Raw genomic sequence first — 12,952 nt, 5'->3', positions numbered from 1 at the left:
TATTACTGGATCCAGACGACATAATTACTTTCCCCCTCTCCCAGCCATTTCAGCTCAGGAAAATGGCACCCGGGGTGTGGGAGCCCCTTTTTGGATCCAGAGCCAACTCACACCTGGAGCCAACACATCAAAAAAGTCACATGTAATTGACCCTACGTGGTTCGCTACAAGAAAGGGACAGTTCCTGTCTTCAGCCTTACAATCAATACAGGATGAAATTGGAAAGGCTGCTGGGAAAGGGGGAAAGTAGAATAGTAGAGTTGTTATCTGATAGTAGATCAAGGGAGAAGACAGAACTGAATTCTTTCCTGAAAGATGCGCTCACTTTTCTGTGCAAATTTGGCACGTTCCTTTCTTCCCCCTTGCCATTTTGCGTCTAGAAAAAGTCTTCCTATTTCACTTTCTAGCTATTGATTTTTATCTGTCTCATCGTGTTTGTGGAATTTATTAAATTCATGTTTATCTATATTGTTGGCAGCACTGCATCATTCGTGGGGTAATTGCTGCTGTCTATTTTATTACATGCTATTTTTAAAAAATCTGGCAAGCGTAATCGTGTAACAGTATACATTTAGATTCCCTCTCCATCTAAGTGATTGCACTAGAGACCCTCAGCATCTGAGATAGATATGACCTGTGGCCATTATGGATGAAAAACATTGGTTATTCCTGCGGTTTCCAGGGACAAGAGCCAATATCTGACATAGAGTTTATATTTAATCTAATATAAAGACACCCATTTGAGATGGAACTAAGGAACTAATTCGCTCCCGAAAAATTACCTCCAAATCCTCTTTTGTTAATGTAGACATCAAATATTTCCCAGATAGTCTCTGAGTATTTGCTAGATATCTATAGTTTGGTGGTGGGAAGTACCATCAAGTTGCAGGCAAATTATGGTGATCCCATAAAGTTTTCAAGGCAAGATATGTTCAGAGGTAGTTTGCCTGCCTCTGTGCAACAACCCTGGCCTTGCTTGGTGGACTCCCCTTCAAGTACTAACCCGGCTTATCTTCCAGGATCTGAAAAGAGGCTAGCCTGGGACATCTGTAGTTTATATCCTATGATATTTAACTTACATTGTGGTATAGTGGTTAGAGCATCAGAGCAGGATCTGGGGTACCAGGTTCAAATCTCTACTCTGCCATGAAGCTTGCTGGGTGACCTTGTGCTAGTCACTCTCTCTGAGCCTAACCTACCTTACAGGATTGTTGTGAGTATAAAATGGGAAAGAGGGGAACAAGGTTCGTGGCCCTGAGCGCCTTAGAGGAAGGGCAGAAAAAAATGTACAAATTATATCTGACTATTTATATATAGCATATAATGGCATTTATAATGGTATCCTAAGCATTGCTACTCCCTTTGAAAACCATTTAAGTCAGAGGGATTAGAAAGATGTAACTGCTTAGGCTGGAATTGTTTTTTTCTGAAATTATTTGATAGCTGGTTTAGCAGCTTGCGAGATCTCCTATGTGATACTTGCCTGAGCCATCAAGATGAGCCAATAAACATAAATCAACTGCATTTTGATGTAAACTTCATATACAAAATGTGAATATGATCTTTTGGATTTAAAGAATCATAGTCACAGTGTGACTGGCAACATTCAGCACGTTTCTACTTTTTATGAAAAATATGTTGGTGTTCTATGTTAATGGAGCATACATTTCTTCCTAAACCTAATATTATAGTTTACCTTGTAATAGTCTCTGTTTAATTAATAGTAACACTCCTGAACCCAGTTTGATGAAGGGGGAGGCATTGCCACCTGCTCTGCTCCTGATCCAAGCTGGGTAAAGGCGGGGGGTAGGAATTGCCACGCTTTGTTCCCAGCTGGGTTAAGGGGGGAGCAGGCACTACCTCCTGCTCCATTCTGATCCCAGCAGGGTGATGACAGAGGGCAGGCATTGCTACCTGCTCCACTCTGGATCCCAGCTGTGTAAAGGGGGTGGGCGTTGCCACCTGCTCCTCTCCTGATCCCAGCTGAGTGAAGGCAGGGAGTGGGTATTGCCACCAGGTTTGCTCCTGATCCCAGCTGGGTGAACGCAGGGGGGGGGGGTAGGCATTGCTGCCTGCTCCACTCCTGGTCCCAGCCAGTGCTTCCCACCATGGCTCACTCTTGGAGGGATGGGCTGCCTCTTCCCTCCATGGCAGCACCATCTGGAGTTGCATCAGGATAGAAAGTGAGTTGTCTGGAACACGCTTAGCCTTTTATATATAGAGAATATATACAATCTTGAAGACTCATGAAGGACCATTTCTGTAATATAAACTACAGATGGGCATGAACAGAAAAAAAAACGAACATAATGTTCATTGTTCGTTGCCATCCATGAACAGGGACTCACAAACAACCACGAACATGGCCCTGTTCACAAACATGTTCGTGGTTGGCTGTTCGTGGGGGCCAGCAGGCTCTCCTCCAGCCATCATCCAAGTTTGGTCAAGATCCCTACTGCACCACTCCCAGAAACCTGACCTGAGCAGGCAGCAGGAAAGGTACCAACAATAAATAATAGCTTGGCCCCAGAGCCTGGCAGCAGCACTGAAACTTGAAGGGGTAGATCCCTACCGCACCACTCCCAGAAACCTTACCTGAGCAGGCAGCAGGAAAGGTACCAATAATAAATAATAGCTTGGCCCAGAGCCTGGCAGCAGCCCTGCAACTTGAAGGAGTAGATCCCTATCCCACCACACACAAAGAAAATCCAAGCTCCAATGCACTCTCCCTGTCTCTCTATCAAAATGCCAACAGCAGCTGTCTCTCCCTCTCCACTGTCTGCAAACTAAACCAGAGCTGGGAGCCCCCCTCCCCCCTGCTCTTTGCTCCCTTGTAACAAATTTGGAGCTCCACACTTGAAAGGAAGACCTGCCTATCAAGCTAAATTGGGCTTAGATTGGGGTTTCCAAGGCAACAGCAGGAGTTCAGACAGAGTTCAGACAATCCCTGCCTAAGTTGCCAAGGGAATTGATTGCAGGTGCCAGATTGTCTGGCTTGATGAACATCAACTAACAGCAACAAATGAGGCTTGCAACAACCACCTCTTCATCTAGAATTGGGCCTCATGAACAGCTTGTTCACGAACAGCAGTTTGGGCTGTTTGTGGCTTTTTTTTGTTCATATTGCTGTTCATGCCCATCTCTAATATAAACCACTGATATGTCACTTTCACATCTGACGCTATTTTCAAAGTAGCCCAGCTCTACCAAAGGAGCCTTTGCTGAATACAGATTTGCTGTCTAAGGGTAACTGTCTTTGTCAGGAGTTCCCAAAATGGTGCCTGCCAACACCTTTCTTAGCACCCACCAAGTGTTTTTAGAAGTTGGGAGAGGCCAGTTGGGGCTCCTGCCCAGCAGGGTAACTTTTCAGCAGCAGTTGCTATCACAACATCAGTTTTATTCTCTCTCCTCTTTCCAGTGTATTTTTAAAAAATTATTCATATTCTCCCCTACTCTTGCGTTTCCTCTGGGTGTGTGGTTCTGCCTGTTGCGGCAGCCATTTTATAGTTGGCTTCACCTCCTGCAACGGCCATTTCGTGGTTGTGCTCACCACCCTGTGTCAGAATCCCAAAGGTGCTCACAGCCTCAAAAAGTTTGAGGACCCCACTTGTATTGTCCCTCAGTGTGTGGCCAATGATCACAGAGATCATTACCACTTTTTCATCATTGCTGCCTACTTTATTGGGGGCAACTGGAGAAATCTCCCACAATCCCTTTGATTCTGTGTTCTGCTATAATCACAGGATTTTGCTGCTCTTTTAATTTCTAAATCTATATGCATAGAGTTATCTTTTGGGAGAAAACACCAGAGGAATTTCTATTACACAAACAGGTGGGGTTTCCTTGTGCCAGCACAGCGTGAAAAACCTTCCTTTTTTTTTTTTTTTTTGAAAAAATTTTATTGGGTTAGAATCCGTTATTTTTACATTTACATTCAATTTTCCCCAAATTTTTCATTTCTAACCCCCTCCCTTTCCCCCCCTTTTGTTGACTTCCAACAGCTTTCCAACCCTTTGTCCCTTTTCCCTTACTTCTATTAAATTCCTCTATCTAAAACAAATATATATTCTCCATTATACTAAGCAGTACATCCTTAACTACTTTTCTTATAATATACCCAAACTGTAAGTCTTTGTTTCCATCTTAGATAAACAATTTATCCCATTTTCCAATTTTAAATATTTCTATATATCATAAACCTATATATCATAAACCATAAAAATCTTACACATTTAAATCAAACAATTTGACTTATTCTCTATATATTACTCATTCTATCTTTTTATGGTAATTCTATATAACTCTCGTCACATAGTCAATCAATTTGACTCGTCTGTACATTCAGTTTGGTGCATTATACAAATCTTATCAAAGAAAGAAAATATTGTTGGTTACTCAATCCTTATATTTAATCCTTATCATTAATTATTTTCTATCAATATTCTATTTATTAACCTATATATATCTATATATATATATCAATCTGTTAATCTAACTGCTTATAAATTCACATTTATCTCTTCCCCCCCCGGTAAAGTCTCCCCCCTCTACATTTTATTATACTTCAGTAGTTCTCAAACTGCCACAGTTTTCCTCCCACCTCCCATTTCTTCTCCAGATATTGTTTCAGCTTCTCCCAGTCTGTGTTAAACTGCCCTGAGTCCAGATTTCTCAGTTTTCTTGTCATCTTGTCCATTTCTGCCATGTACAGCAATTTATAGATCCAATCTTCAATAGTTGGCACTTCTTGTACTTTCCATTTTTGCGCATACAAAAGTCTGGCTGCTGCTGTCATATAAAATATCAACGTCCTATGATGGGCTGGAATTCCCTCCATTCCCAAGTTTAGTAGCAGGAGTTCTGGGTTCTTATTTATTTGAAATTGTAAAATTTCACTCATTTCTCTTATTATTTCCCCCCAGTACTGCCTAGCTACCTCACACGACCACCACATATGATAGAGGGAGCCCTCATGCTTCCTACATTTCCAGCATTTATTAGAAGTGTTCAAATTCCCTAGCGCAATCTTCTTTGGTGTCATGTACCAACGATAGATCATTTTGTAGATATTCTCTTTAATATTTGTACATGTCGTTGTCTTCATTGTAGTCTTCCACAAGTATTCCCATGCCTCCATTGTTATCTCTTTGTTAAAATTTATAGCCCATTTCACCATTTGTGTTTTAACTGTCTCATCCTCAGTATACCATTTCAACAGTACTTGGTATACCTTGGATATTCTTTTCTTGTCCTCTTTAAGAAGGGTCTGCTCTAGTTCCGAATTCTCTATTCGTATACCTCCCTTTACAGAGTCCGAGTTATACAAATCTCTGATCTGTCTATACTGGAACCAATCGTAGTTCGGTGATAGTTCCTCTTGCGTCTTTATTCTAAGTTTAGATGCTTCTATTTTAGTTATTTCTTTGTAAGTTAAACATTGTCGTTCGTTATCAACAGCTCTCGGGTCTATCACCTCATATGGAACCACCCACCAAGGAGTTCCTTCTTGTAGGTAAATTCTGTACTTCTTCCAGATTGTGTATAAACTTCTCCGTACAAAATGGTGCAGGAACATCGAGTTGACCTTTACTTTGTCATGCCATAGGTATGCATGCCATCCAAATATTTTTTTATATCCCTCTAGGGCTAATAGTTTCTTGTTCTTTAATGTCATCCACTCTTTCAGCCAAACTAGGCAGATTGCATCGTGGTAAAGTCTCAGGTTGGGCAGTTGCATTCCGCCTCTTTCCTTTGCATCTTGTAAAACTTTCATTTTCACTCGAGGCTTCTTGCCTGCCCATACAAAAGCTGATATTTTCCTCTGCCATTTTTCAAATTGTTTAGAGTCTCTGATGATTGGTATTGTCTGTAGCAAAAACATCACTCTTGGTAACACATTCATTTTAACTGCTGCAATCCTACCCAACCATGACAGATTGAGCCTATTCCATTTAATCAAGTCTCTCTCAATCTGAGTCCATAGTTTTTCATAATTATTCTTGAACAAATCTATATTCTTTGCAGTCAGTTCAATTCCCAAATATTTCACCTTACTTGTTACTTCACAGTCCGTTGTTTCCATTAACAATTGTTGTTTCTGCTTAGTCATATTTTTGCATAGTATCTTTGACTTCTTTTTGTTAATAAAGAAACCTGCCAAGTCTCCAAACTCCTTGATCTTATCTATCACTTTTGGCATGTTCTCCAGTGGGTCCTCTACAATTAACATTATGTCATCCGCAAATGCTCTGACCTTGTATGAATAGTCCTTTATTTTTATTCCTCGAATTTCCTCGTCTTGTCGTATTTGTATCATCAGAATCTCCAATACTAAAATGAACAACAGTGGAGACAACGGGCAACCTTGTCTTGTTCCTTTGCTTATAGTCAATTTCTTGGTCAATTCATCATTCACCACAATTGCTGCAGTCTGGTCTCTGTAGATTTCCTTAATTGCTCTGATGAATCTTTCTCCTAATTGTAGCTTTTCCATAGTGGCAAACATAAAGTCCCAGTTTAAATTGTCAAATGCCTTTTCAGCGTCAACAAAGAAGAAACCAACCTCTTTATCACAACGCTTATCATAATATTCAATAGCATCAATCACTGTCCTTAAATTGTCTCTTATTTGTCTGTCTGGCAGAAAGCCTGCTTGCTCCTCCTCTATAACTTCCGAAAGCCACCCCTTCAGTCTCTCCGCCAGTATCTTCGCAAAAATTTTATAGTCATTGTTGAGTAACGATATAGGTCTGTAATTTTTCACACTAGTCAAGTCTTGGCCCTCTTTTGGGATCAATGATATGTTCGCTTCAGACCAAGTGTCTGGAATCCTTTGATCCCTTAGAACTCCATTGATCACCTCCTTTAGGAATGGTGCCAGCTCATTGGCCATAGTCTTATAAAATTTAACTGTAAGTCCATCTGGCCCTGGCGCCTTTCCTAGATTTGCAGATTGTATTGCCTTACTTATTTCCTCATCCGTTACTTCACTATTCAGTTTATTTCTCCAAGCGTCCGAGATTTCTGGAAGTGTCATTTTCTCCAGATATGACGCTATTGAATCTTTATTTACTTCTTTCTTATTATACAGTTTAGCGTAGAATTTATGAAAGGCTCTACTAATGGTATTCTGTTCCAAATACGTTTTGTCATCTTCACAAATTTTATTTATTGTTTTCTTTTCCCTTCTCTTCTTCAGTTGCCATGCCAGGTACTTCCCAGGTTTATTTGCACCCTCAAACACTTTCTGATTCAGCCTTTTGAGATTCCACTCCAATTCTTTATTACTCATTGCTGTTAGCTGTTCTTGCAGTATTTTAATTTCCTGGTATAATTTCTTTTTCCCTGGTCTCTTTTTTAACTGTATTTCCTTAGTTTTTATTTTCTCCTCAATCTCTTGTCTCTTCTCCTCTTTCTTCTTTCTTGCTCTACCATTTAAGTCCATTAGTATGCCCCTTATAACCGCCTTATAAGCATCCCAAACTTTATCAGTTGGTACTTCTTTATTCACGTTGTATTGTATGAAAAACTTTGTCTCTCTTCTCAATATTTCCATATTCTCTTTTTCCTGTAACAAATCCTCATTTATTCTCCATGCTTTCCTTTTTCTCCTTTTCCCTAGCTTCCACATAATTGGGTTGTGATCTGAGCCTACCATCGGCATTATTTCTACATCTTTGGTCCATAACGCCAAATCTTTTGAGGCCCAGATCATGTCAATTCTTGATAATGTGGAGTGCCTTGCAGAATAAAAAGTAAACTGCCTACTTTTAGGATATTCTCTCCTCCATACATCTTCAAGAGTCTCTTGTTGAATCAACTCAAAAAAGAGCTTTGGTAATAGTCCTCTTTTCTTTTGTGCCATTGTAGTCTTTTTATCCAGTTCCAAGTCTGTCACTCCATTGAAGTCTCCAGCAAGAATTATCTGGTCATATGAAAGATCATCTAAATGCTTCCTCAAATCCTCAAAGAAGCTCTCTTTTGCACCGTTGGGTGCATAGATTCCGACTACCAACACTCTCTTTAAATTCCAAGTACATTCCACTGCTACAAATCTGGCTTCCACATCTTTCATTATGAATTTTGGTTGTAGCTCCTCTTTTACATACAACACCACTCCTCTTTTTTTCTTACTTGAGGCCGCTACAAAGTCTTTGCCCAATTTTCCCAATTTTAAATATTTTACATCCTGTTTTCGAATATGAGTCTCTTGCAAACAAACAATATCACATTTTTGTTTTAGTAGCCAGTGAAAAATATTTTTTCTCTTGTTCGGTGAATTTAGTCCATTTACATTCCAAGATAATACTTTACACTCCATGTTCATAATCATGTTGGTAAGTCTTTTTCATTGTCCCTTATAAATCGCTCCATCTCCCGCTCAGATCTGATACGCTTTTTGGCACCTCCAAATTCGAAGGACAAACCCTCTGGGAGCTCCCATCTGTACCTGATTTTCATGTCCTTCAGCATCTGGATTAGCGCTTTATATTTTTTCCGATCTAGTAACACTGATCTGGGTAGTTCCTTCATTATAATGATTGTCTTGCCATCGATCTCCAATGGATCTTGAAACTGTTTAGTCACAATCTTCTCTTTCATGTTTCTTGTTGTAAATTGTACAATCACGTCTCTTGGTACTTTTCTCTGGGTTGCAATTCTCGAGTTCACACGATATGCCACATCTAGGATAGCCACAACATCCTCCTCCTCCTTCCCCAGGTATTCAGCTAACACCTCCGTCATCTGCTCTTGCGCTGTCTTTCCTTCCATTTCCGGCAGGCCGCGAAATCTCAGCTGCTTCTCCATATGTCTACTTTCCGCAACCGCCATCCTTCCCCTCATCAGCCTCATCTCTGTTTGTTGCGTATCTGCTAAGTTCTCCATCGCTCCTTCTACTGTTTTAACTCTCTGCTGCGTCCCTTGTAATTCACTTTGTATTGTTTCCATACCTTTCTTCACTTCTGACAGCTCCGATTTTACTTCTGACAGCTCCGATTTTACTGTCTGTTTAACCTCTTTGATCAGCTCCAATTTCATGTCTTTAAATTCTTTAATCACCTCCAAAAGTTTTTTATCCAGGTTTTCTATTGCTGATTGCCACTCTTTCTTCGACATCGTGGGGCTTGCTTTGGCTCGCTCCCACGAGTCCGCTCTCTTCCTTAGCTCCGTGGCGTTAAATTTAGTACCTTTTTTATTTCAAATATCCCGGTCTTCTTGCATAAATTAATTTTAAAGGGTCCAAAATGTCGGGCGTCTTTTCTCTATGGTCTCTCTATGATTTTATAATCCAATATGGCCTACTTCCTTTTCCGCTGAAGCCGCGACCCTTCCCCTCTCAAAGATGGCGATTCCCTTCTTCCTGCCCTCCAGCAAGGGCCGCTTCTCTCCAGCCGCTCTATTGTTGTTACGCACTTCCTGTCTCCCGTCTTCCCACAGCAGGTCTCACGATGGTGTCTTTTTCTCACAGCTCCAAAGCCACAGGTATTCAAAACAATAATCCGATTTCTTTAACAACTTCTTTAAACTTAGTCTCTTTTCTAATACAACTCCTGCCGAAGCTTCCCCTCCTTTTCGCTAGTCTGTTGCAGTTTAAAAGTCTACTTTTTTTCCTCTCTGTTTTTATCAATCTGTCCCGTATCGGAAGATAGTGATCTTTACCTTCCCTTCACTTTCCTCGGGTTGTAATCGCTGTTTCGATTTCAAGTTCTCCTTTCCACTTCTTCCCCCAATCGAAGCTTGGGTATGTAGGTCTTATGCCAGCCGAATTGGCCCCAAAACTGCCGCAGAGATTGTAGCCGACCCGTCGCAAGGTGGGACCTCAAGGATCGGGAGGGGACCCGTTATGTAGAGCCCCCCCTCGTCCGAGATCTAACTCACCCTAGGGTCTTGAGCGTTCTTTGCCTGCTCTCCGCCTGAGAGCAGTCGGCCGCGGGCTATTTTCACCCTGCCGGCCGCTTAAAACGGCAGTCCGGTCAGCTCCGCAAATGGAGCTGCGTTAGACCTCCATGAATTCCAAACCGGAAGCCGCGTGAAAAACCTTCCTGATAAAAACCACAGCAATGTAAAAAATAGTTGTGCTCCACAGGCCAGTAACATTAAGATCCTGGCGATGAATGTCAAGTATGGCATTGGCTACATTGGCATGATATCTTTTAGCTACTTTCTCTCTCCCCACCCCCCTTAAATGGTCAGGCAGGCAGTGTAGGGCTCAACTATGAACACTGGCTGCCCAAAACAGAGGGATGGTGGTGTTGCCAGACAACCCACATTAATAGGTTGAGCTGAACTAATATTCAGTTGGTAACATTTCTGTAAATGGCTCTCCCTTTGCACATGGGGTACCAGCCCATTTTGCTGTATTTTCTTTCATCTTCTATTTCTATACTTCAAAGGGAACGTGGTAATGCAGTATTATGAGGGGGGGAAATACAGGCAAGAGATTTCTAGCTTCAGCATTCTGCCAGATGAGTCGATTGTCACTTCAGCACAGACTCCCACTCGTGCAAGCAATTGCATAACCACTCAGGGGACTGATTTTGCTTTTCATATTTAAAAAAGACACAGATCTGGCGTAACTGGATCACATGGCCACTGGAACAGAAAGAAGCCTCTAAAAAAATTATCCAAGTAGTCTTTTAATCTAAACAAAATTTCATTTTGATTATGGATTTTGAATAATCACATTTTCTTCTATTCTCTAGATCCCAAGGAGCAAATACGTACGGCTGGATCCGGTCAGCTTTTTCATGTCATTCCACTCAGTTCTCCTGTTTATTACAGCATCCTTCCCATGTGATTTTTATTTACACAGGTCCAATGATCCCCACAATAGCCTTTTGATGGTCAGAGGGAGCCCTCTCCTCCCTTTTTCATCTGCAGAAAGTTGGCTGAATCCAACTCATGATCATTTATCCTTGTGTTAAAGTGAAACAGGTTCCACTAATTAAAAAGGACACTTTAAAATCACATATGCCATTTTGATTCTTTGTAACAAAATTCACACGGGATCAGCAAAATGCCCCTTTCCTTTGTACGTATTGTCATAACATAGACTGCTTTTCTTAGATTTACAGAACTTTCCTCCATGAATTCTGTATAACTCAAAAGCTTGCATATTGCCCTGTGAACATTTTATGAGCACGACTTGGTGGAAATGCAGATAGTATTTTATTGACCATGTAAATGTAGTTAACTATCAGCAATTCTGGTGGCTTTCCATTCAGACTCTGCTTAACACCATGGTAGCTCAATCTAATTAAAGACTGGAGCCTGTTAAGAGATTACTATTTCTGGAGAAGTGCTCCTATAAATAATCTCTAATAGGATAAGAGCTTTTACAGACCAGACTTCTACTAACAAATATTTCCCGGGGTGGGTGGGAAATGACCATTTCTATTTTCATTTACATGTGTCAAACCTTTTTTTAAGTATTCAAAAAAACTAAAGTTTTAGTCCACAGCCTAATGGTGGCATAAAATTAAAACAACAAAAAGGCCAACTGAAAGCCAGGCATGTTGCAACCATAAATAAAGCCAAACAACTATTATTCTGGTGTCGGCTGGATCCCAGAATAAGAAATGCATGGTGGTTATGTGGTCTTGTCCAAAATTTCACAGATAAAATCAGCAACTTATTCTTAGCTATTATTATTGATTGCTGGCCTACGATAGTCCCTAGATGTGTTATATTACTTTGCATAATTGTATCAGATTATATTTTTCCATATGCCTAGCCAATCTGTTTATTAACTTTATGAGAAACATACATCAACTATTTTGAAGCAAACAGTAAACAGCCAAGAGATCAGATAACTGTGGAGGATCATAGAAGACAGATAAGAACCAAGCAAATATACAACACATTATAATGCTGGACTTGGTATATAGATATGAGGACAGATAATGGTTATATGACATGGAGAGACTGATTGGTCATAAATTACTGTAAACCAGTATATTGAATATAAACAATGTTATGGTCTTGCATTCAGCTCTGTAAATTCTAAATGAATTTTTCTTTCTTGCCATGTGTTCTCTTTCATTTCATCACCTAATGAAATGAAACCTTGGGGGTGGCATAACCTTAACGTGGCCTGGAATTTGCTCTGTTTTGGTACATTGATTTCCACTGCTCATGCACTCTTGCCAAATATGCATGGCAAGATAACGCATTTTGATGACGAAAACCACATGGAAGTTTGAAAACTCATGAGTATTTAGTGAATGGAATAAAAGAGCCAAACGCATTTCACCAACATACTTTCTCCAAGAACATTTGTAATAAACGCTTGTGAAGATATATATGCCTTTGAAAACCAAAACTTAAAGAAAACACTTCCTCAATACAGAAAAAAACCCCAACCTCGACATAACTACTGCCTTGGAATGGAGCGTTGACACAGCACTCCAAGATGTTACTGGATGCATCTCTCGCTGAGGCAAACACTCTTCACTTCAGTCACAGATTACCTCACTCTGAGGCACTGAGCTCTACTATAGGAACTGGTAAAATGTGCAGCCGTATTGGTCCATTAAAAACAAATCCTTTGAAAAGTATCATAATAAATCTCTTAGGACCAATTAAAAATCACAAAACCGTTCGCTAGTTTTTGAGATTCAAAGAACTCTTCCTCAAACTTGATGAAGAAATGGAAAGAACAGGAAAAGGAAAAAAAAATGTTTACCAGGGAGGAAAAATTGTTGCTCACTGAGGACTACAGCAGAACAGACATGGGCAACTTCATTCTGCCATAGGGGATATGGAATTTACTCAACGGGTCGAGATCCCAAATCACTAGACATCAACAAGGACTTCACTTCTCCATAGGTTTGCCGGCCCCCCACCCCAACCTGCCACCTCCCAGCCCCACTCACCTGGCTGGTGAGGGGAAGGCACCTTGGCTGAAGCACCTCATGTGCACTCCTGTGCTCCCCCAGCGTGCTGGAAAATG

The sequence above is a fragment of the Eublepharis macularius genome, chromosome 7, assembly GCF_028583425.1.
Source record: "Eublepharis macularius isolate TG4126 chromosome 7, MPM_Emac_v1.0, whole genome shotgun sequence".
NCBI lineage: Eukaryota > Metazoa > Chordata > Lepidosauria > Squamata > Eublepharidae > Eublepharis > Eublepharis macularius.
The sequence above is the reverse complement of the archived record's forward strand: the minus strand, read 5'-3'. Positions refer to the sequence as shown.